The sequence below is a fragment of the Carcharodon carcharias genome, chromosome 14 (genome assembly GCF_017639515.1).
Source record: "Carcharodon carcharias isolate sCarCar2 chromosome 14, sCarCar2.pri, whole genome shotgun sequence".
In the NCBI taxonomy this organism is placed as follows: domain Eukaryota; kingdom Metazoa; phylum Chordata; class Chondrichthyes; order Lamniformes; family Lamnidae; genus Carcharodon; species Carcharodon carcharias.
The window spans coordinates 32630053-32654716 of NC_054480.1; the positions used below are offsets into that span (position 1 = coordinate 32630053).

The following is a 24664-nucleotide window of genomic DNA, read 5'->3' on the forward strand; positions in this document are numbered from 1 at the left end:
AAGTGTCATCAGCACAAAGGAAGAAACTGTTGGGTGAGTAGCCGGATCATGTTTTCAGTCTTGTTATTCCTGTTAAGTTAGTTAGTAATTTTAAGCTGAGGCATGGAAGGTCACTTCAGTCCCATGGAATGCACACCCTGTTCTACGTGGGAACTCGAGGGCTTTTCCAGTGTCTTGGACAATCACAGGTACAGGACATATCATCAGCTGGAGGTGCTCAAGCTCCCTGCTTCAGAGCTTGAGCAGCAGCTGGCGTCACTGCAGTGCACCTGCAAGACTGAAAGTTTTGTGGATAGCATGTTTCAGGTGGTGACCACCTGCAGCTTAAGAGAATGCAAGAATGCAAGGATGACTGTCAGGCCATTCAAGAAGACCAGGCAGGTATCACAGCAGTCCACTAATTATCTGCACTCTCTAACCAGTATTCAGCTCTGAATACTGGTGAGAGGAATCGTTCCTCTGGGGTGTGTAGCTTAAGTCAAGTCCACAGCACCATGAGTGATTCAGCTGTCCAGGGGTTCAGGAGGAATATTGGGAACTGTATAGGGGATTCAATAGTTATGGGGAAGAGACAATTGTTTCTGCAACTGAAGATAGGATTTCAAGATATTATGGTACCTCCCCGATGCCAGGGTCAAGCATGTCACTGAGTGACTGCACAGCACTGAGGGGGGAGGGTGAAAAGCCAGACTGGTATCAAGAACTGAGGGATGAGGCCTTGCAAGCACATTTTAGGGAGGAAACTAATAAGCAGCACCTCAAAGGTAGCCATCTTCAGATTGCTCTCACTGCCATGTGCTAGTGAGGATATAGGATTGAGCAGCTGAATGTGTGGTTGGTGAGATGGTGGGCTTTAGATTCCTGGGACATTGAGATTAGTTCGGGGGCGGGGGGGCATGTGACTTGTATAGGCTGGAAGGGTTGCACTTCAACAGAGTTGGGACCAATGTCCTTGTGGGGCAGTTTCCTAGTGCTATTAGGGAGGACTGGAAACAGCAAATGTTATACCCTTGTTCAAAAAAATGGTGTAAGGATAAACCTCACAACTATAGGCCAGTCAATTTAACTTCAGTGTGGGAAAGCTCTTAGAAGGGATAACCCAGGACCCAGTTCCAAAAGGAAGTTATTTGAAGAACAATGGATTAATCAAGGAAAGCCAGCATGGGTTTATTACGGGCAAATTATGTTTAATCATCTTGATTTAGAGTTTTTTGATGAGGGTAATGCAGTTGATATAATGCATGATTTCCAAAAGGCATTTGCGCTCGTTTTTTGGATTGCAGGGAGGCATGCAGTGGGATTCCCCAGGGGTCTGTACTGGGACCACTGCTTTTCTTGATATACAAGACAGGTTGATGGAATGGGAGGACAAATGGCAAATGAAAGATAATGGAGAGAAGCGTGAAGTGGAACATTTTGGAAGGAAAAGCTCAGAAGGACAATATAAAGGGTACAATTCTAATGGACAACTAGGCGCAGAGGGACCTGGGCGTATATGCACATAAATGTTTGAAAGTAGCATGGTAAGTTGAGAAAGTGGTCAAAATGGCAGATGGAATCCTGGGCTTTATAAACAGAGGCATAAAGTACAAAAATAAGGAAGTTAGGATGACCCTTTAAAAACACACGTCGGGACCTGGAAAAATTTATTAATTTTGCTTCCAATCTCCACCTCTCCATCATTTTCACATGGTCCATCTCTGACACTTCCCTTCCTTGACCTCTCAGTCTCAATTTCTGGTGATAGACTGTCCACCAATATCCATTACAAGTCTACCAACTCCCACAGCTACCTCGACTACAGCTCCTCACACCCCACTTCCTGCAAGGACTCCATCCCATTATTTCAGTTCCTTCGCCTCCGTCGCATCTGTTCTGATGATGCTACCTTCAAAAACAGTTCCTCTGACATGTCCTCCTTCTTCCTTAACCGAGGTTTTCCACCCACAGTAGTTGACGGGGCCCTCAACCATGTCCGGCCCATCTCCCGCGCATCTGCCCTCACGCCTTCTCCTCCCTCCCAGAAACATGATAGGGTCCCCCTTGTCCTCACTTATCACCCCACCAGTCTCTGCATTCAAAGGATCATCCTCCGCCATTTCCGCCAACTCCAGCATGATGCCACCTCCAAACACATCTTCCCTTCACCCCCCTGGTGGCATTCCGTAGGGATCGTTCCCTCCGTGACACCCTGGTCCACTCCTCGATCACCCCTTATTCCTCAACCCCCACCTACAGCACCTCCCCATGCATACGCAAAATATGCAACACCTGCCCCTTCACTTCCTCTCTCTTCACCGTCCAAGGGCCCAAACACTCCTTTCAAGTGAAGCAGCTTTTCACCTGCATTTCCCCCAACTTAGTCTACTGCATTCGTTGCTCCCAATGCGGTCTCCTCTACATTGGAGAGACCAAACGCAGACTGGGCGACCGCTTTGCAGAACACCTTCGGTCTGTCTGCAAGAATGACCCAGACCTCCCTGTCGCTTGCCATTTTAACACTCCACCCTGCTCTCTTGCCCACATGTCTGTCCTTGGCTTGCTGCATTGTTCCAGTGAAGCTCAACGCAAACTGGAGGAACAGCACCTCATCTTCCAACTAGGCACTTTACAGCCTTCTGGTCTGAATATTGAGTTCAACAACTTTAGATCTTGAACTCCCTCCTCCATCTCCACCCCCTTTCCGTTTCTTCTCCATCCCTTTTGTTTTTTCCAATAATTTAGATAGATTTTTCTTTTCCTACCTATTTCCATTATTTTTAAATCTATACCTTTTATGCCCTTTTAGTCTTATTTCACCCCAACCCCACTAGAACTCTCTGTACCTTGCGTGTCTTGCTATCCATTCTTAATTAGCACATTCTTTTAGATAATATCAACACCTTCAACACCTCTTTGTTCTTTCGTCTGTAACATCTTTTGGTTATCTGCTCCAATCACTGCTTGCTTGTCCCTACAACCTCCCCCCATCCCACCCCACCCCGACCTTATATTTCACCCCTCTCCTATTTTTACTTAGTTCTGTTGAAGGGTCATGAGGACTATAAACTTCAACTTTGTTCTTCTCCACCGATGCTGCCAGACCTGCTGAGTTTTTCCAGGTATTTCTGTTTTTGTTTTGGATTTCCAGCATCCGCAGTTTTTTGTTTTTATCTTTAAAAACACTGGTTTGACCTCAACTGGGGGATTGTATCTAATTCAGGCACCTCATTTCAGGAAAGATGTGAGGTTTTTACAAAAGGTGCAGAAAAGATTTGAGAAGAACCATAAGCATCGTGAGTAATTTAAAAAATTTTGCTGCAAGTAGTTAGCATCTGGAATGCACTGCCTGAGAGTGGGGTGGAGGGACATTCAATTGCAGCTTTCATAAGCAGCTGAACAGAAAAAAATATTGGTATGGGATAAGAGTGGGCAAGTGGAACTATTTAAGTTGCTCAGGGCGCTGGCACGGACTTGACAGGCCGAATGACATCCTTTTGTGCAGTAACCATTCTATGAACCCTGCTGCCTTCCTGTATCTCTTAATAAGTGAGCCCAGAGTTTTGGCAGTTTAGTGAATGAGTTAGGAAATGACGAGGCCAGTCTTCAACCATGTTCCATGCACACACCCTCTTGCAGAAAAAATCAAGAGGTGGAACTCTCTTTTTTGCCGAGACCAACAGCTGGATCCCCACAACAGTGGGATAATTAACTCAAAAGCAGCTGGGATCTGAACCTAGTACAGTACTTTCCCAGTCTGTAAAGTTCAGTTCCATTTTGGGTGTGTATTTATAGATTGAGCTGGCAGGGTATTTTAACCTTAATTTTGATTCAAAAAGTGTCTTCCATTATTTTGTTGCTGTCCTTGCTTGTATTTACAATAACTGATTTTCAAGAGGGTCAATATTCATCAAGTTAGTAAGGTAAAAGAAAAGTGAAGAAGGGGACCCATTCTCTTCTTAACTCACAGTTGCACCAACTGGATCTATCCACAAAAATCTAAATTCAAACTTAAAATCTTCTTGTCAGGAGCCAAATACCCCAGAGCTATTCCAATACAAATTAAATTTCACCTCAAAGATTCTATCTTTGTGGGAATAAAACATTTATTACATAGGAGGAAGGTGAAGAAATTAAAACCTACAGCCACCATAATAAATATTACATTAAACGAAATTAAATCATAGAAAACTATTTCTGATCACATACCAAATGTACTCTACCAATTTTGGGGGAGAGAAAAGTCATTTCAAAATAGAAGAAAGGGGAAGCTGAACAAATTACTATGTACAAAACATCTGAGAGTCTTGATTTCATCCAAATTACACTCTCAGGAATAAGAAATGCCCGAGAGGGGAATAGGAATGAGGAAACAAAACTAAATTCTCACACTGCATCGTACACTTATGATGCAAAGCAACTGGAGCCAATAGACCAAGTGAATTAGAATACAAAAATATCAATACCTCAAACAAAGTCAATTCATAAGGAGGCATCCGTCACTCCAAAAGAAATGAGAAATAACTACTGATTTCAGTAAAAGGAAGCTTTATGGATTCTGTGCCCTCTCACTGCTGATTACCATGGAAACAGTTGTAAGCAATGAGGGAATTCCTTGCACCATTGTGTATTTATTTGCCTTAGTGTACGAGTGACTACGAACTGTGCCGTACATGAGTGGAAATAAAAGTCCAATGTTATGAAATTACAATGACAAAGTCATATTGCAGAGAACTTTCAAAGGCTTTTAAATTATAGAACTACTTGAAAACATACAAGTGTTAAATAAATTGAACAGGCTATGGTCAATACCTTCACTCATGAGACTAATGCAAGTAACATTTGTGCCAGGCAATGACCATCGCCAACAAGGGACATGCTAACCATCGCCCCTTGACATTCAATAGCATTACCATCGCTGAATCCCCCACTATCAACATCCTGGGGGTTATTATTGACCAGAAACTGAACTGCACGAGCCATATAAATACTTTGGCTACAAGAGCAGGTCAGAGGCTAGGAATCCTGCGACAGGTAACTCATCTCCTGACTCCCCAGAGCCTATCCACTATTGACAAGGCATAAGTCAGGAGTGTGATGGAATACTCGCCTTGCTTGGATGTGCAGCTCCAATAACACTCAGGAAGTTTGACACCATCCAGGTCAAAGCAGCCCGCTTGATTGTGGATGGGAGGCCATTCACTCCCTCCACCACTGACACACAGTGGTAGCAGTGTGTACCATCTACAAGGTGCACTGCAGGAACTCACCAAAGCTCCTTAGACAACACCTTCCAAACCCACGACTGCTACCAGCAGACACATGAGAACACCACCACCTGGGAGTTCTCCTCCAAGCCATTCACGATCCTGACTTGGAAATATATCACCGTTCCTTCACTGTCATTGGGTCAAATCCTGGAACTCCCTCCCAAACAGCACTGTGGGTATCTACGCCACATGGACTGCAGCTGTTTAAGAAGGCAGCTCACCATAGAGCAATTCAGGATGGGCAATAAATGCTGGCCTACCCAACGAAACCCACATCCTACGAATGAATAAAAAAATCAAAACCCACTTGTGATTTTGACAATTTATCCTGCAGGGCACAGCAGATGTCTATACCATGAGTGAGTGTTTGTGAAGTAGCAACATACTATATTCAATGCCAATGCAAAGTTTCCACTGGCTCCGTCTTGTTTTTGTTCTCCTTAGCTTTAAACATTGCAATGTAGAGACCCTAACCAATATCCTTTTGGATCAATGCAGTGATTTAAATATACTTCAACACAAAGGTGGCAACATAGCTCAGTGCACTGCAACTTTAGTACCAGCATGATGTGGGCTTTGCACCAACAGTAAACTTCTGTAGATGTTAAGACTAAAAACTGACTATGCAGCAAAACAAAATCCACTTGCTCCAGTATTAGGTTCATCCCAATCTCGAAATTCGAGTTGTTTCAACTTTAATGGTCGTGCACTTAACAGTCTTGCGTAGTGTTAAAAATTGTGCAGGAGAATGTCTCAAAAAGAGAGGTATAAATCCAGCCTCTCACTGCTATGGAAACAGCTACAAGGATTCAGCTAAGCTATGCCAAGAGTTCACAGGGTGTATTTCTTTAGTGCAGAAGAATCACCGCATACATTCTCAGTCCTCTAGCTGATATTATTTCCCAAATCACTGAGATAACCACATTGTGAATAGGAATAAACAGCAGGCACTGCAGCAGAATACAGATTTACAGCTGAAGATCTTAGTCTGAACTCACTTGCAGCTGCGCTCCTGAGACAAGCTTGTTTTCAGTAAAGTGTTAAACTTCATTTTACCAAGATAACCAGCTATGTGGTAGAGTTATACTCACCACAATGCAACTGTTTTTCCAATTAGTGTTTGGCAACCATATAGTAGAATCACCCAGTAAACCATGGGAGATCCTTTAAAGTAAATTAAATGTCAGCATGGTGGATTTAGATGAACCTGAACATGTCTCACAGTACATAAAATTCCTACATCATCAAATGTAATATGGCAAAAATGAAGTACAAAGCAGCTGAGTAATGATTCAAGGTCAGGTGTTTAAAACATGCCCAAGAGAAGTTGAGAGTATAGGAGTAACAGAGTGTAACAACCAGGGGAAGCAACAAAAGCCAGGCACTCACTGAGCCTTACTCCCTCCAACTCCTCTGCCAACATGCCAGGCTCAATCAATCAGTCTTTGCTCTTTCCTCTCTCCACCCACAGAGCCAGGCTAGAATTGTTGCACAATCGTCTTCCACTCCCATCACTCCTGGGCTGGATGCTCTCCTCAACATCCACCCCATCACTCCTGGGCCAGGCATTCTACCCAAATCCAACCCCATTACTCCTGGACTGGACACTCTCCCCAACACCTGCCCCATCACTCCTGGGCTGGACACTTTCCCCAACACCTGCCCCATCACTCCTGGGCTGCACACTTTCCCCAACACCTGGCCCATCACTCCTGGACTGGGCACTCTACCCAACACCAACCACATCACTCCTGGACTGGGCACTCTACCCAACACATCACTCCTGGACTGGGCACTCTCCCCAACACCTAGCCTATCACTCCTGGTCAGGGCACTCTCCCCAACACCTAGCCATCACTTTTGAGTCTATTATAAAGGACGTAATAGCAGAGCATTTAGAAATACCTAATCAAGCAGAGTCAGCATGGTTTCATGGAGGGGAAATCATGCCTAACAAATTTATTAGAATTCTTTGAGATAACAAGCGGGATAGATAAAGGGCAACCAGTAGACGTAATATATTTGGATTTCCAAAAGGTGTTTGATGAGGTACCACACATAAGGCTACTTAATAAGATAAGAGCCCATGGTGTTGGGGGTAATGTATTGGCATGGATAGAGGATTGGCTAACTAATAGAATACAGAGTTTTGGGTTGGTTGGGGGGGGGCATTTTCAGGATGGCAACTTATAACTAGTGGAGTACCACAGGGATCAGTGCTGGAGCCTCAATTATTTACAATATATATTGTCTTAGATGAGGGAAGTGAATGTACTATCGCCAAGTTTGCAGGTGACACAAGAATAGTTGGGAAGGCAAATGGTGAGGATGACACAAGGAGTCTACAGAGGGATGAGTGGGCAAAAACTTAGCAGATGGAAAATGATGTGGGCAAATGTGAGGTTATGCACTTTGGCAGGAAGAATAGAGGAGCTGAATATTATTTAAATGGAAAAAGACTGCAGAAGGCTGCAGCACAGAGGGGTTTGGGAGTCCTTGTGCATGAATCCCAAAATCCTAACATACAAGTTCAACAGGTAATAGGGAAGGCAAATGGAATGTTGGCCTTTATTTCAAAGGGAATGGAATATAAAAACAGGGAAGTCTTGATAAAACTATACAAGGCACTAGTTAGACCACACCTAGAATACTGAACAATTTTGGTCCCCTTATATAAGGTATACTGGCATTGGAAACAGTCCAAAGAAGGTTCACTAGGTTGATGGAGGGATTTTCTTATGAGGAGAAGTTGAGTAGGTTGGGTCTGTGTTCATTGGAATTTAGGAGAGGTGACCTTATTGAAATAAGATTCTTAGGGGGCTTGACGAGGTAGATGCTGAGAGGTTGCTTCCCCTTCTGGGAGAGTCTAGGACCAGAGGGCATAATTCCAGAGTAAGAGGATGCCCACTTAAAACAGAGATGAGGAGGAATTTCTTCTGAGGGTAGTCAATCTGTGGAATTCTTTACCACAAAGGGTTGTAGAGTCTGGGTCATTAAGTATATTCAAGGCTGAGATAGACAGATTTTTAATCAGTGGTTTGGGAAAAGGCAGGAAAGTGGAGTTGAGGATTATTAGATCAGCCATGATCTCATTAAATGGTGAAGCAGACGCAATGGGCCGAACGGTCTACTTCTGCTCCTACGCCTTGTGGGCCGGACACCCTCCCCAATACCCACCCCACCACTCCTGGACTGGACACCCTCCCTCCACTCCGCCCTCACCACAACCTCCCAGACCAGACACTCGGTGTAAACTCCGACCCGGGTCGCACCTTCCCCTTGGGCTGTGCTGCGAGCTCCAGCTGCTGCCCGCATTCACCTGAGCTCCCCGCTCCTTCCACTCTCTCCATCGCCAGCGGCCTAGCAACGGCAAAACAAGGGGCGTTCGACCGCCCGACAAAATAAAGCGGGTGACCGCCCCCTCGGCAGCCGGGATAACCTCCCCATCGCACTCGTCGAGCCCCGGGCAGCCGAGAGAGGGCGAGCGGCCCGGGGGCAGAGAGCAGGGGGGTGGGGGGGCATGGGGTGGGGGAAAGTCGGTTTGAAGCGTTTCTGCGGCTCTACCTGTTCCCTCAGCAGCGGTCAGCCATGAGCGCAGGAGAGTCGGCGCTGGCGACGCTGCCCCGGATGAGAAGGAAAACCAGGAACTGGATCCAGAGTCGGAGCCAAAACCCGGAATTCGAATTGAACCGGAGCAGGAGCCGGAGCGCCTCAGGCTGCCCTCAACACAATATTACCCTGTCACGTTACCCCCCTATAGCAAAGGCCAACACTTGCCCTTTTTAAACATTTAAAAATATTAACTGGGTTATCCCAGTGTCATAAAAACCTAACAAAAGGGTCCATGACATCTTTGTCATTTAATGTTTCTCGAACCAATCCCTTGACCTTGCCATTTGCTCCACTTCCTTCAACAGCATAAACCCATCACATTTCCACCTCTCTTCAGTTCCAAAGACTCAGTGGGCTTGAAACATTAACTCTGTTTCTCTGTCCACAGATGCTGCCAGGCCTCCTGAGTTTTTCCAGTACTTACTGTTTTTATATCTAATAAAAGTGTCCCCTTTTTAGAGCAGCACAACTCAATTTCTTTGAAGAGTGTGAATCTCTGGAATTTTCCACCCAAAGGGGTTGTGGATGCACCGTCCTTGAATATATTTAAGGCTGAAATCGAGAGATTTTTAGTCTCTCAAGGAATCAAGTGATACGGGGAGTAGGTGGGAAAATGGAATAGAAGCTGAAGATCAGCCACGGTTGTATTGAAGGTCAAGCAGGTTCAGCCGCTGCATAGGCTACTCCTCCTCCCATTTCTTATGTTTATATGTTCAAAGGAACCTTATAATTTAAGGATTTAGCTTACATCACCAGCACATGTGGTGCCCATCTGTCACAGAAGAATAATAGATGGAGAACATATGGCATAGGTGTGCTGGTTCCTTTGAGTTATTTGTATGTCTACAAATCTGCCACTGGAGTGAGGAGACATTTAGTTCGGTAAATTGGGGGAGGTAGCTAAGTCTCCTGAAGTACAAACTATCACTAATGTATAGCCATTCAGTTGTGATTATAAGGTACCAAGCAAGGTAAATTGAAGCAGGCAATACAATTGGGTAAAGAGGCAGTTAGAAACATTTCCAGACAGAGTGGATTTCAGCAGTGTTTGAAATGAAATGTTCAGGAGGGGTAATTTAACTTTACCAAATAATTTTGTTCCTTCACAATTAGTAGCTAACATCTACGGTTATAGGAATACAAGGAACAAGAGAAGGCCATTCAGCCTGTCGAGCCTGCTCCGCCATTCAATACGATTATGGCTGATCAAACACTTCAATGCTTTTTACCCACACTATTCCCATAACCCTTTACGTTATTGTTAATCAAAATTCAATCAATCTCTATCTTAGACATACTCAACAACTGAGCTTCCACAGCCCTCTGGGGTATAGAATTCCAAAGATTCACAACCCTCTGAGTAAAGAAATTTTTCCTCATCTTGATCCCAAGTGGCCTCTCCCTTATTTTGAAATTGTGTCACCGGGTTCTAGACTCCCCAATCTCGGGAAACATCTTACTTGCATCTACCCTGTCTATTCCTTTAAGTATTTGGTAGGTTTCAATGAGATCACCTCTCATTCTTCAAAATTCTAGAGAATACAGGCCTAGTTTGCCCAATCTCTCTTCATAAGACAGCCCCGCCATCCCTGGAACAAGTCTGGTGAACCGTCGTTGCACTCCCTCTATGGCAGTAATATCCATTCTGAGGTTAGGGGACCAAAACTGCACAGACTGCTCCAGATGGGGTCTAATCAAGCTTCTATACAATTAAAGCAAGACTTCACTACTCCTCTCCTCAAATCCTCTTGTGATAAAAGCTAACATTCCATTAGCCTTCCTAATAGCCTGCTGCACCTGCATAATAGCCTTCAGTGACTTATGGACAAGGACACCCAGGTCCCTATGTACATTTACACTTTCCAATCTTTTATCATTTAGGAAATACTCTGCACATCTGTTCCTTATACCAAAGTGGATAACCTCACATTTTTCCACATTGTATTCCACCTGCCATGTTCTTGCCCACTCACTAAGTTTGTCCAAATCCTCCTGTAGCCACTTTACATGTTCCTCATAACACACATTCCCACCTAGCTTTGTATCATCCGCAAACTTGGAATTATTACGTTTGGTCCCAAATCCAAATCATTGATGTATATTGTGAACAGGTGGGGCCCAAGTACTGATCCTTCCGAACCCCACTAGTCACAGCCTGCCAATGTGAGAATGACCCATATATTCCTACTCTCTGTTTTCTACCTGTTAACTAATCCTTAATCCATGCCAGTATATTTCCTCCTATCCCACGTGCTTTTAATTTGCTAATCAACCTTCTGTGGGGGACTTTATCAAAAGCCTTCTGAAAAGCCCAAGTTCACTAGGGCCATGGACTCTCCGTTATCAATTTTGTTAGTAACATCCTCAAAAAAACTCCAACAAGTTTGTCAAACACAATTTCCCAATCGCAAATCCATGCTGACTATGCCCAATCAGATCATTATTATCCAAATATCCATTTATCACATCCTTTATAATAGATTCTAGCATTTTCCCTACTACTGATGTAAGGCTAACAGATCAGTAGTTCCCTTTATTTTCTCTCCCTCCCTTCTTAAATAGCGGGATGACATTTTCCATCTTCCAATCTTCAGGAGTCATTTCAGAATCTATAGAACTTTGGAAAATGATCACCAATGCATCCACCATCTCTGTAGCACCTCTTTCAATACTCTGGGATGCAGAATATCAGATCCCAGGGACTTATCACCTTTCAGTCCCGTTAATTTCTCCATTGCAACCTTCTTACTAATTTTCTTCAGCTCCTCATTCTCCCTAGTCCGTTGGATCTCTAATTTTGGGAGATTTCCTGTATCTTCCACAGTGAACATGGACACAAAGTAATCATTTAGCTTCCCTGCCATTTCTCTATTCCACATTATGAATTCTCCTGACTCTGCCTGCAATTTGTTTTCGCCAAATGCTTCCTTTTTACATACCTATAGAAGTTTTTACAGTATATTATGTTTTTTGCTAGATTGCATTCATGTTATATTCTTCCTTTCTTTACCAGTTTCTTGGCATTCTTTTGCTATATTCCAAAAACCTCCCAATCTTCATGTTTGCTACTACTTCCGGTAACTTTATGAGTCTTCTCTTTTAACCTTATACAATTCTTAACCTCCTTTGTCATCCATGGTTGACTGACTTTATTTGGGTTTTTGCACCTTGAAGGAATGTATAGGTGCTGTAAGCTATGTAATAGTTCTTTGAAGACTATCCATTGCCTTTGTATAGTCATACCTTTTAAATTATTTTCCCAATCCACCTCAGGCAATTTGTCCCTAATGCCTTCATAATTTCCTTTATTCAACTTTAACAGCCTTGCCTCAGAGTGAACTACCTCACCTTCAAACATAATGTAAAATTCGATCATGGTATGGTCACTCATCCCTAAAGGTTCTTTTACGACAAGGTTAGTAATTAGGCCTTTTTCATTACATAATACTAGATTTAAATAGACTGTCTTCTAGTTGGCTCCTCAACATACTGCTCTAGAAAACCATCCCTAACACACTTCAGAAATTCGCCTTCCACAGCATTAGTGTTCAATTGGTTTACCCAGTCTATATGCAGATTGAAGTCACCTATGATTACTGTACTGCCCATGCTACATGCTTCTCTCATCACCTGATTAATACCATGCCCCACATTACCATTACTATTTGGTGGCCTGGAAACAACTCCAACCAATGTCTGCTGCCCTTTTCTGTTTCTTAGCTCCACCCAGATTCCACACATTGTTCTTCCGATCTGAGGTCATCCCTTACTAATGCACTAATCCCATCCCTTATTATCAGTGCAACTCCACCTCCTTTCCTTATTTGTCTGTCTTTCCGAAATATCGAACATACTTGACTATTCAGTTCCCAGTCTTGATCACCATGCAGCCATGTTTCGTAAAGGCAATTATATCATATCCATTTACCTCTATTTGTGCCTTTAGATCATCTACCTTATTGTGAAAGCTGCATGCATTCAGGTAGATGCCCTTAACTTTGTTTTATTGACATCATTCCACATTCGAAGCATACTCAATGCTCTGCTTTGTTTCTCCTGCCTTCTAGTCTCACTACTACTTCCTGTTACCAACTTCACTTCCTTCCAATTTGAGCCACCCCTCGGGTTCTCACCTCCCCAACAAGCTAATTTAAACCCACCCCAACAGCACTAGCAAATCTCCTTGCGAGTATATCAGTCCCAGGCCTGTTAAGATGTAAACTGTTCAGCTTGTACAGGTCCTACCTACCCCAGAACTGGTCCCAGTGCCTTAGGAATCTGATGCCCTCCCTCCTACACCAGTTCTCCAACCAAGTATTTAATCAATCAATCTTCCTATTCCTATGCTCACTAGCACGTGGCACTGGGAGTAATCCTGAGATTACTGCTCTTGAGGTCCTGCTTTTTAATTTCCTTCCTAACTCCCTGAAATCTGCTTTCAGGACCTCATCCCTCTTCCTACTTATGTCATTGGTACCAATTTGGACCACGACTTCTGGCTGATCCCCCTCCCTGCCAAAGGATGTCATGCAGCCTAGATGCTTGCTATAGACCTAGGTGCCTGCTATTTTGTGCTGGTTTTACTAGTACAATTTCTTTTAAATCAGCCAAACCAGCATAAAAGATCAAGAAATTTTAAACACAAGTTATCCTGTGTAAATTGAGTTTCCCAGATCTTTAGTGCTGGTGAAAAGAAATCACCCTGGAAGCTGGCCCCATCCACAAAACTAGCCACACTCCAGAACAAAATAATGAGCATGGTGAGCTTACATGGGTTGTTTAAGAAGGCTCCTCACATTAAATTGTTTCTTTATTAGGCACAAAGGCATGTTTTAAAAGTGTTAGTTATAAAAAAAACTTCAGTAAGCAGCTGAAAAGGATTTTTAAAAATAATTTACTAAGCAGCTGACTCGCGTACACCAATGAAACTAGTAAATGGTTCTGTATTATTTCTTAAATTCACTTTCAGTGAGATAAAATGAGATTACTCATGGGTGGTGAACTAAATATACGGTTATTAAACTAAGTACAGTTATTAAAAGTGTTATGTTTTTTGCGATAAACCTTTTTTCAGCACTATTATCATTTTTAAATACACCAAGGAATTTTTAATCCAAGAAAGAATAAACAATTACATTCTAATATGCTGCATGGTTGCAGTGATTTACGGGAGATTTTACTTTTGTGATTATGCAAATTAGTCTGAGCAGAAATATGAATTGTAACTTCATCAGATAAAAAAGCATAATTACAAGCACAAGTTTCACCCAGGGCTTTCAACCCTAATAGCCAAGTCGGTCTTTAAGTAAATATCAACATCTGCAAGCAGTTGCTACCTTCACTAGGAAACTCATTTCATAAAAGGCTGTGTTCCAAACAGAATTGATTATCTGATTAACATAGCTTCAGAAGCTGCTTGTGATAACGTAGTTCAAATCCTAACTCTGTTGCACAAAAAAAATCTTCAAACCTACCACTTTATGTTTCTATTATTAAATCTAAATTTATACCACAATGATAGTGATTCACCAACAATGGAAATAACCTTTTGACATTTAACTCTGAGAAATTTTATCATGATTTTGAACATTTCAATTAGATTGCTTTTGTTTGCTCAACTAAACCAATCTCTCGCCTGAACAGAAGTTCCTGGAACATGCCATAAATTAAATTGTCTATCAAGAACTTGTAGTTATATAGTACTTTTCATGTCTTTTAAACATCCCAAAGTGTTTCACAGTCAACATAATACTTTTTAAGTGTAGACACTGTTGAAATGTAGGAAAATTCAGCAGCAGGTTTGCACACAGCAAAGTCCCACAAACAGCAATGAGGTAATTTGTTTGTGATATTGACGGATAAACATTGACCAGGAGAACTTTCTATCTTCAGATAGTACACTGAGTCTTCTAGAGTTGCAGTGAAGACTTTCAGTTTAACATCTCATAAACTTTGTGCACCAGCAGTTATGTTTCACGGTACCTAAATCCTACTGTGTGGACAGACTTAGGCTGCTGCTTGGAGGTTCAGGAGGGTGTGACGAGTGTTTTGACTGAATTTCTAGCTGTAGAAGGGCCTGCCTTTATTGGCCTCCGTTCTTGCAAAGACAAAATGGAGAAGACATTAGAAGGATCTTTGCTGGCAGCTCCAGAAAATTTGAGGCTATGCATTGAATAGATATTATTCTTGGAATGATGATCTTGGGAATATTAATGCAGATCAGATGAAAATGAATCAACCTTTCACGAGGAGCATTCCCTAGCTGCTCCATCTCTAGCTCCAGATAGTGCCCTATATTTAGAGAGTCCTCTTTTCAAAAGCTGTCATTTCATGAATTGCAGTGATTTCATCTTCAGTCATGAACCTTTGGCACCTATTATAAGCTAACAATGCAAAAATATATTAATTTTGACATACTTTAGGGAAAGACTGCCTTCCCTACATAAGATTGCTAAGGGATGATGGTGAAGGAAAAAGATAATGAATGCTATGGGGGAGGTGATGGTGTAGTGGTATTGTTGCTAGACTAGTATCCAGGGTAATGCTCCGAGGACCTGGGTTCAAATCCTGCCATGGTAGATGGTGGAATTTGAATTCAATAAAAATTTAGAATTAGGAGTCTAATGGTGACCATGAAACCATTGTTGTAAAAACCAATCTGGTTCACCAATGCCCTTTAAGGAAGGAAATCTGCCATCCTGACCTGGCCCACAGCAACATGAGTGACTCTGAAATGCCCTCTGAACTAGGGCACAAGGGATGGGTAATAAATGCTGGTCTAGCTAGTGATGCCCACATCCCATGAATGAATAAAAATGAATTCTGGTAAAAGTGGTACAAGTTTTTCTTGCTGTGGTGCGCATACCATGTGGGATGCAAAGGTCACTCAGTGTCACATACAGTGGTGGGTATTTGTGATGACTTTCCAAAATGATAATGCAGTGCCTTTGGTTCAAACGCTGGGCAATGTTTTCTTTGTGACAATAAAAGGAAATCTCCTGCCTTTCCCCTTCAGGTTAAGTTAATTAATCTTTGCTGCTTTGTAATCAGGTCCTTAGCACCATGCTTGCTGCAATCATAACCTTGGCCATGCTTACCTGCCATATCTTGCTTACCTTCTTCCCAGGTGAAGAGAACAGAACCTCACTTCTCTTCTCTAATCCCTGGAACAGTAATTCAATGCTTTGTCATCAAAGGAGGAAGCCTGAATGCATGATCCTGTGCTTTAACTCGTTGTCACTGACACAGTAGAAGTGTGGAAATAAGGCTTCTGGGATATTTGACTTTATAAACAGGCATAGAATTACAAAAGTAAGGAAGTTACAATGAACCTTTATAAAATGCTGGTTAGGTCTCAAGTGGAGTATTGAGTCCAATTCTGGACACCACACTTTAGGAAGGATGTGAAGGCATTCCGAAGGGTGCAGAAAAGATTGGTGAGAATGGTTTGATGGTTGACGAACTTCAGTAATGTAGGTACATTGTAGAAGACGGAACTGTTCTCCTCAGAGATAGTTGAGAGGAGATTTGATTGAGGTGTTCAAAATCAGGGTATAGAGAGAGAAACTGTTTCAATTGGCAGAAGGGTTGAGAACCAGAGTACACAATTTAAGGTTATTGGCAAAAAGAGCAAAGGTGACACAGGGAATTTTTTTTAATACAGTGAGCTGTTAGGATCTGGAATGCACTTCCTGAGACTGTAATAGAGGCAGATTCACTCATAACTCTCAAGGGGGTATTAGACAATTCTCTAAATAGAAAACAATTGCAGGACTCAGAGCATAAGGCAAGCAAATGGGGCCTGTGAATTTGCTTTTGCAAAGAGCCACGATGGGCCAAATGGCCTCCCTCTGTGTTGTAATAATTCTATGATTCTATGAGACTATTTAACTCAATTGGCAACTGTTACGAACTGGTTAGAGATCACTAACATTTAGAGAGAACTCCAAACACCCGGTGATTTAACCAATAGAACTATGCTACAAGATTTCACATTTTTAAACAAAAACACAAACTTTATTGTATATTGAACAAATTAAGCAAAGCAAATACGATTAAATTAACACCATAGCTTATACCCACATATAATATGCACTTCAGTTTACATTTTAATTCTGCAAGAATTCTCTTATGTTACAAGATCTTAAGGTTATTACTTCTATAAGGACTACTCAAAGTATGCCACAGTTCTCTGGAATTTATTATTTATTATCAATTAGTCTACTTCAATTCTCCTCGGTTCCAGCTATTTGCAGAGGTAAAATTTCTATTTACCACCTCTTGCCTGTCCCTTGTTCTGGCTGCTTTCTCAACACATCCAAGCTAATCTGTTGGTTGCTTTCTTTAACACAAGAGTCTGAGGACCATTTTTTCCACTAGCTGCAAGCTAGAACAAATTTTTCAATTTCTGCTCCCTGATGAAATTCAAACTGAAATTAATCCCTACCCACACTCAATGCAGTGAATGATAAAGTTAGCTTTTTCTCTGCTTATAGTGCAGGTCTAACTAACTGTCATTTACATTGGCTATCTTCTATTAGTAAATTGCACACACCAGGTTCAAACTACAACTAAAACTCTCAGCTGACACCCAGATAAATTGAAACCAGTGACTCTCTTTAAGCTCCACCCATCTCCATGATGAGGTGACACACATGGCCTGTTCCCAGTAGAAATACAAATTAGCTGCCTTTTAATTCCAAAGCATTCCTTAATTTTGGGAAACCACATGACTAACTTATCCTTTTACTAGAATAACCGTAGAAATCATGTCATCAATCCTTCAGCTAAGTAACCCCACCTGCTGTTTTTGTGAACTTAGCTTTCTAGATGTTAACCTCTTAAGTCAATGTGGCCCCAATCTTGTAAGTGTAATAAATGCCAAGCTTGTTTGAATTGCATTTACTTCAGGGTTATTAGCACTTTCAATTTAGGTTTTCTTCATTTTCCACTTAAAACTTTATTTCCTAAAACTAAAAGTTATATTCTAAAACACCTGAACCATGAACTAGATATTCACAAAACAACACAATTGTTTGATGCTCCAGTGCCCTTCATGCTGTGGTAGAAATTAACAGTGCTGCAATATACAGAAAAGGTGATGCAAAATAACGCAAACAGTAGGTTAAATTTGTCCACTCCCAGCAGGGACCTGCGCTCAAAGAACATGGATCAGAAATGGAACGATAACACCATGATGTGAAGTACCCATTCTGTGTCCCCTTCAAGTGCAAATCCTTGTTGGGAGTACATGACTATTACTGAAAATAGCAAAATTAAAACAGGGTCATTGTATCTTTCTGGCAGAGTAATTTAAATTTAATCTCTGATCCAAGTAATGATTCCCAGCTGCACTCAATAAATGCAAAAACTTACAATGAAATTAGATAATTACCTATACAATGACAAAAAACTGCATGATCTAAACCCAAGCCATTTAGAAACTCAGCGCAGAATGCCAACGTCATTATTACAGAAAGATATCCTACCGTCGTCCACTTTATTGGCAAGTGGGGTTAATTAATTTGTTTATTTTCTGTTCCTTAAGAGATAACTTTATATAAACACTCTGGTTTCTAGAACAACGTTTTAGTTCTAACAATTACATAGAAGCTTTGAGTCATGTTTTTGTGTTACTATGTTTGTGCTCAATATCCGTTGGAAGCAGATTTAACCTGCAGTAGAAATTGAAAGACATAAGATTCCATAACTCCCAATGTATATTTGTTGGTAGGAACTTAATTCACAACTGGGAGGAGACAGACTGAAATTGCTTGTCACAGGTAAACATCATCATCAGAAGCAGGGCACTAAGGTACGTGATTGAATGAGCCAAATTATTTTTCTTAATATATGGGATCAGTGATAGCTGATAACTTTTTTGACAGGTGAGACACCGTCACACATGACTAGCCAAGCTAGCATGTTGCCATGGTAATGGGGCCTCCCTATAGCACCAGCAAGGTTAAGCTATCGAGCGGAATTTTACAGCCCCTCCCGCTGGCGGGATTTTTCGGTCCAGTTGAAGTCAATGGACTTTTGAACGGCTCGTCACATTTTACGGTCCTGCCCCGCCATGATGGGGCTGTAAAATTCCACCTTTGTTTCCTGACTTAACAGTGATTTAAAGAGGTACTAATAGGAGATAACTGGAAGCTCTAAAATGTATATATAAAATTATTATGGTGTATTTATGAGTGCATTTTTCTAAAACAGTGATTTTAAAAAATTACATTTGCATATATTATTCAGTGTATTTAAATAAAGGCATTCTGGAACCCAAATTTCATACCTTTGTCCATGGACAAACAGATCTTATTATTACATAGGCAGCCTGCTGAGCATTGTGAGGGGTCTCTGGTTACAGGTGATGGCTGCTTCGCCTCCAATTGTTGCTGGTGATTTTAATGGGAAAGAGCTGCTGCTTTAATGAATAGCCACCAACACTGAGATGTCCATCAACTGCTGGTCTCCTCCACCTGCTCCACATGATTCAACCGAGCCCAGTTATAGAGCTTTGCCCACTAGGAGTACATATTAGAAACCCAGGCACAGAGTTTTGCAGAAACGTCCACCCATTGAAATGAAAGCTGTAGCACCCTTTGTCCTCTGCATTTGAATGCTCAATATAAATCAACTCCTGGGTAGGTGAAGCACTGTGCAAGGAACAAATCTGTAAAAGTATCCCTTCCTGTGAACTGCATGTCATAAAATCACAAACCCATTCCTTTGAGTGGCTTGGTGACTTCATTACACAAAGCACCAAAAGGAAATATTCCCCTGCAGTTGTTAAAATTCATCTCCAGCACAAAAATCTGTACATGCTGCAAGAGAACATTAAAAGAAACAGCAATTTCATTGGAATGTACTGTAAAAATTCATGCTTTAAAGTAATATCAGATCCATTTGTTTTGGCCTTTTCATTGTTTTCTTTGTATGCTCCTTTTGTTCTTCTAATGTTTTGCCATTATCCTACTGTTGATCTTTCACATGATCTAATAATGTTCTACTGAGCAGCTAGCAGGCTATTCAGCCCATTCATTCCCTCTTTATTGATCCTCACCGCCTTAGAAATGTTGACTGACCTATGTCTTTCCAGCACTTGCAGTTTTTTCATTTTACTTAACTCCCTTGCTGCGATGATCAATTCACTCTTCTTCCATCCCTCCCCATTTTTTCCTAGCCGTATAAAAAATATGTTTTATCATTCAGCTTTCAGTTCCGGTGAAGTGCAGTATGGCAGTAGGAAATGAAAAACAAACTTGAGCAAGGAAGCCGACCTCTTGGATCCCACCCAAGCTAGCATCACTGTAAGATTCCTTCATGACCTCCCTAACCCTCCATCAGGGTTCTTGGTTGTCTGAAACTTGACTACTTCCAATGCACCTAACCGATGACAGGTGATAGGGCCCAGGAGAAGAGTTAATTCTAGGAATGTCAGGAGAGGGATGGTGTTACAATTGGAAGACGCCATGGGACGTCCACAAATAGTACCGTTGGGAGACAGAGGGAACAGAAGTGGCCATCTTTACTTCTCTTCTGACTTCTTTTTCCTGGAGGGTCTGTGGCTCATAGAGAGCCTCTCATTTAATTTATTTTTAAAAAATTGCTGAAAGGAGAGTCATGTTGCTGCAGTTTTTCACTTATCAGGACAAATGCAAGAATGCCAAATTTCAAATGATCACAATAACATATTACAGGAGAAAAGGGTGCCGATTGGTGGGCAAGTTGACTCTGATTGGCCAAGGCATGGAAAAACTGTAGGCTTCCTAATCTCCTGGGTAATTCAATAAAGGTGCAAGACTTGAACATATTTATTTTGCTTGCAGAGAACAAGTCCCTGTGTATGAATATATGTTGCTTTGAGTAAGTATAAATAAGTCACATTATGAGCTCGACTGATTACCTTAAATTGGTTGGTTGTGTTGCTATGAGTGCACTCAGCATTGTTCAGCAAGTGCTGCCCAATCGCAGAATAAATGTTGTTTTGAGTTTTGCAAGCGCATGAGTTGAATATGGTCTGTACTCTACCTATTACAAATAACGGAAGCAATATGCTGTTAGATTCAATAAGCCAATTGTTGGGATGTATATCCTACGTACTTGGCATTGTATCAGCACTGAAATTCATACACAATATTGTTGAATTGTGTGGTAGGCAGGACATCCTTTTGAACTTGTGATCATTTGAAACTTGGCATTCTTACATTTGTCCAGATGCAAGACAAAAAATCTTCAGCACCACGTCTCTCTTTTAGCAATAAAAAAAACTTCAGGGAACTCATATCTCCTCCAAAACATCATCCTCTTGCTTTTGCAATTTTTCCATGCACAATGGTGACCTCCTCTATATGGTGGAGGTCCAATTAAGAGCCTGCCCCGCATAAGGAATTAGGCCTGATCTTGAAAAATGAGCCAAACTGGCAGATGGTTGGAACACCCAGCCTTCTTCTGATACTGAATCTACCTTAGGAAATTCAGTTTAATAACCCTTCAAGGTCTGATTGATCTGGTATATGTTTCTAGCATTTTCCATTTTATTGTAGACTTGTTGCTTTTGCAGTTTTTCCTTTTCTGTTTCATCTATTGGCTTTTGCATAAATTTAACAACCCAATCTTCCTTGCTCACCTGAGATTTAAATGTGTTAATGTACCAGTCTTAATGTAAGGTGCTGTTGTTAATCTGCAATTCCCAGTCAGACTGTAAATACTATTTGCAATACTAACAGATGGGTGGTCTCTATGGACGTTCCATATTCCTCCATCTGTCATCTCAACAGAGGCAATAGCCCACCTATTTTAAGGGGACAGAGGAATGCCATATTACTGAGTCAAATTTTTGTTGACCAATATCATCAACGATTGTTTTTAGCCTCACTATTCTTCAAGTAAACATTTGAAAACATTTTAATTTCAAAGAATTTAACCATAATTTAATTCACAATTATTACCAAATAATGAAGAACACTGGATAAATAGTCAATCTATTGTATATGCTGCCTGTTTATTACAGAATTTTAACTCACAATTGAAAAACTAATAACATGCAGTTGGTTAGGAAATTTCTACTTTGTAACTTGATATTTTCCCCTCAATTTTCAGGCAATAAATAGAAATAATAAAATGCACCACTTGTCTGGTTTCTATTTTATTCACCAACAGTTTATTACCTTTATCTAGATCCACTGCTGCATACCACTTCTTTAACTCTGACTCAAGATATCCACTTTGATGCTATCCATAAGAGCAAGAAGATGATTCAAATGTGCCAGCCATCACTTAAAAGGGGATGCATGATTAAACTATACTGATGCTCATGATAGTTAGAATGAGGCTGCATACAACTCTTCATGGACTGAAGTCACCTTGATCAGTATAATCAGCAGAAAAGCAGAATCATTCCCTGCTGTTTTATGCCATTTTTATTATGCTTTCCTATTAATTGACTCTGTGCTTTCCTGGAAAATGATTAGAATTTTAAATACATCCTTAGATGAGGTAATTAGAATAATAGAGCATCTTAAAGAGATATGTGTTTCAGTGTGTGCACTGTGGAATCAGAAATCAGTGAAGGTTTTTAAGACAGCCTTTGAGAGTAATTCTGCACTAGTTTAGCTGTGTATACAGTGCCCTCTGCTGTCATGTAACATGAGATTGGATTTAAACAGGACAGGACTGAACTAAAAGTACAATTTTCCCATTATAAATGCAAAAAATTCTAGGCTGGAATTATAGAATGAATTAAAGTGATTTAGTTGGCAATAATATTTCTTAAGCAAAACATTATATTGTTTTTTTTTCAAAAAGAAAAGTGCATAGATTATTTGTCATAGAAATTCAGTACAGAAGAGGGTCAAACTGAATCTGTCTACACTAATCTCATGTTCGCGCCCTTTCAGCATGTTCTTTTCTTTAATTTCTCTTCCAAATATCTGCCCATTTCCCTTTTAAGTGATCTTAATGGTCCTGATATTATTTAATTTTACTGATATTTTGGGGCACTCTTTTAGAAACTGCTATTGGGCCTCAATTCTTTCTGCATTACAACAGTGACTACACTTGAAAAGCACTCCATTTGCTGTAATACGCTTTCAGCCGAAGGTCATGAAACATGCTATATAAATGAACGTCTTTATTTTATCTGTACATTCTGTAGGCAATGACTTTAAAAATATGTAAATGAAGTATCCTAAAATTTCCAAAGTAACATAGATGATGGATGGAGTAAGCTAGAATTATATACATAGGGTTTACTCATTGAAAGCATCAACTGAGGTTAGTGGAATTGCTTTACTTTGAGACCTGCAGTCAAAAAATAAAACTTTCATGAGAGATTGCTGAAATTACAGAAGAACTTTTCAAGCCTTTCTTTTTTCATTGCACCTAGATAGAGCTGGACTTGCCTCTGACAAATTGAGGGCTCAAGAGATCGGAGCAGAGCAGGAACGAGGAACTGTACAGCTTTCTCCTTCTAATTCTTTTGTTCTTATGAGATTAGTGTGATAACCTTTGCTCCGACCCATGGTAAGATGTTCTGTACCAGGTAGCAGATTCTCAATGACCATTCCCTTGTTTGCAATTTAATGGTGGAGGAGGAGCAAGAGTACAGAATGGAGGAAAGGGGAGTGAGGCAGCATTTGAGAAGGATGCATCCTATAAGATATTATCTTCCTGAAGGAATTAGCAGCCATCTAGACTGCATGAAATACTTTATAAAGAAATAACAGTGACAAGCTACTACAAGACGACTTGTGGTCATTATCAATTGATGGGACATTTATTCCTCTGCCTGTGAAAGGGTCAACCACATTCAATTTTTATGCAATAGATTCATTTCATTCAGTTTTAGGGAATCTGTGCAATATTACCCATAGTACTATCTGGGCATTCAGCAAGTCACTGACATTTTTTTAGAAGAGTTGGCAAATTCAGCCACTTTGGCATTACAGGAAGTCAATGTGATAGAGCTGCTTTTTGGAATTTATTTACGTATTTATGTGTTAATTAAGGTAAAAATAGTTTCAGTTTCATTTAGGTTTTGTTTATGAACCTTGGTGGTTGGCAGTATGGGTAGACTTGTGACTAAAAGGTTTAAGGTCTTTTAGGTTTGTTTGTATCTCTGTTTTTATTGAGGTCTTACAATGCCTGAAGTTAAAGAGATGGGTTAAAAGTGCAGTGATTCTGGAAAAAAACAAAGTAGAAAAGCTTTACTGTTGCTCAGCAACAGGAGTTGAGAGATAGGGTGTTCAGTGTGTGTCAGAAAGGGAAGACATTAATTTTAAGCTCTCTGAGAAGAAAAACTGCAAGGCTAGTGGGACAGGAGTTAAGTGAATAATCAGTTATGGGAATCAGTAAAGTGATCAGTTTAGGGAAAGTGCTACTGGAATACTGTATTTAGGGAACTCATTTGTTTGCTCTGCCTTTGAAGAAACAATGAGTTTTTGAGTGTCTCAGGGAGAGCGATGAGTTGGGTGAGAAGCATCAAATGAATGCTTCAGGAAGAAAGCCATTTGCAACTGTGCCAGTCCCAAGCAAGAAGTCTTTGTGTCAAGCTAATGGTAACTCTTCAATGGTTTATGTGTCTGTAAAGATATTGTTGGGGTAAAGGAATAGTGGGAACTTGAATTGTCTTTTTGTGTTTGTACTGAAATCTTTCCGATCTTTTTGCCAGGGGTAATATGGTTCACTTTTCTTGTTTTAATAAATATTTTATTATTTGTTTTAAAAGTTTGAATTTGTTCAGTAGCTTCCCTTCATAGTTTCTAAAAAAAAAGTTAGGACCTATCAAGCCAGGTTTCACGCTG

At 40.9% G+C, this 24664-nt stretch overlaps 1 protein-coding gene across 6 annotated transcripts in view; it reads right to left on the reverse strand.

The window, feature by feature from the left end:
• The window catches only part of kif3b (kinesin family member 3B), a 69159-nt gene that overhangs the window by 30543 nt on the left and 13952 nt on the right, over positions 1–24664 (reverse strand). The window contains exon 1 of one of the 6 annotated variants that reach the window (XM_041204372.1): positions 8814–8868. The exons of 1 other annotated variant lie outside the window; for it this stretch is intronic. The gene's annotated coding sequence lies outside the window, so the exon portion shown is untranslated. Of the gene's footprint in view, positions 1–6340; positions 6416–8521; positions 8750–8813; positions 8869–24664 lie in introns of those variants that run through there. 4 more of the 6 variants (XM_041204376.1, XM_041204373.1, XM_041204371.1 and 1 more) reach the window with 4 other exon arrangements.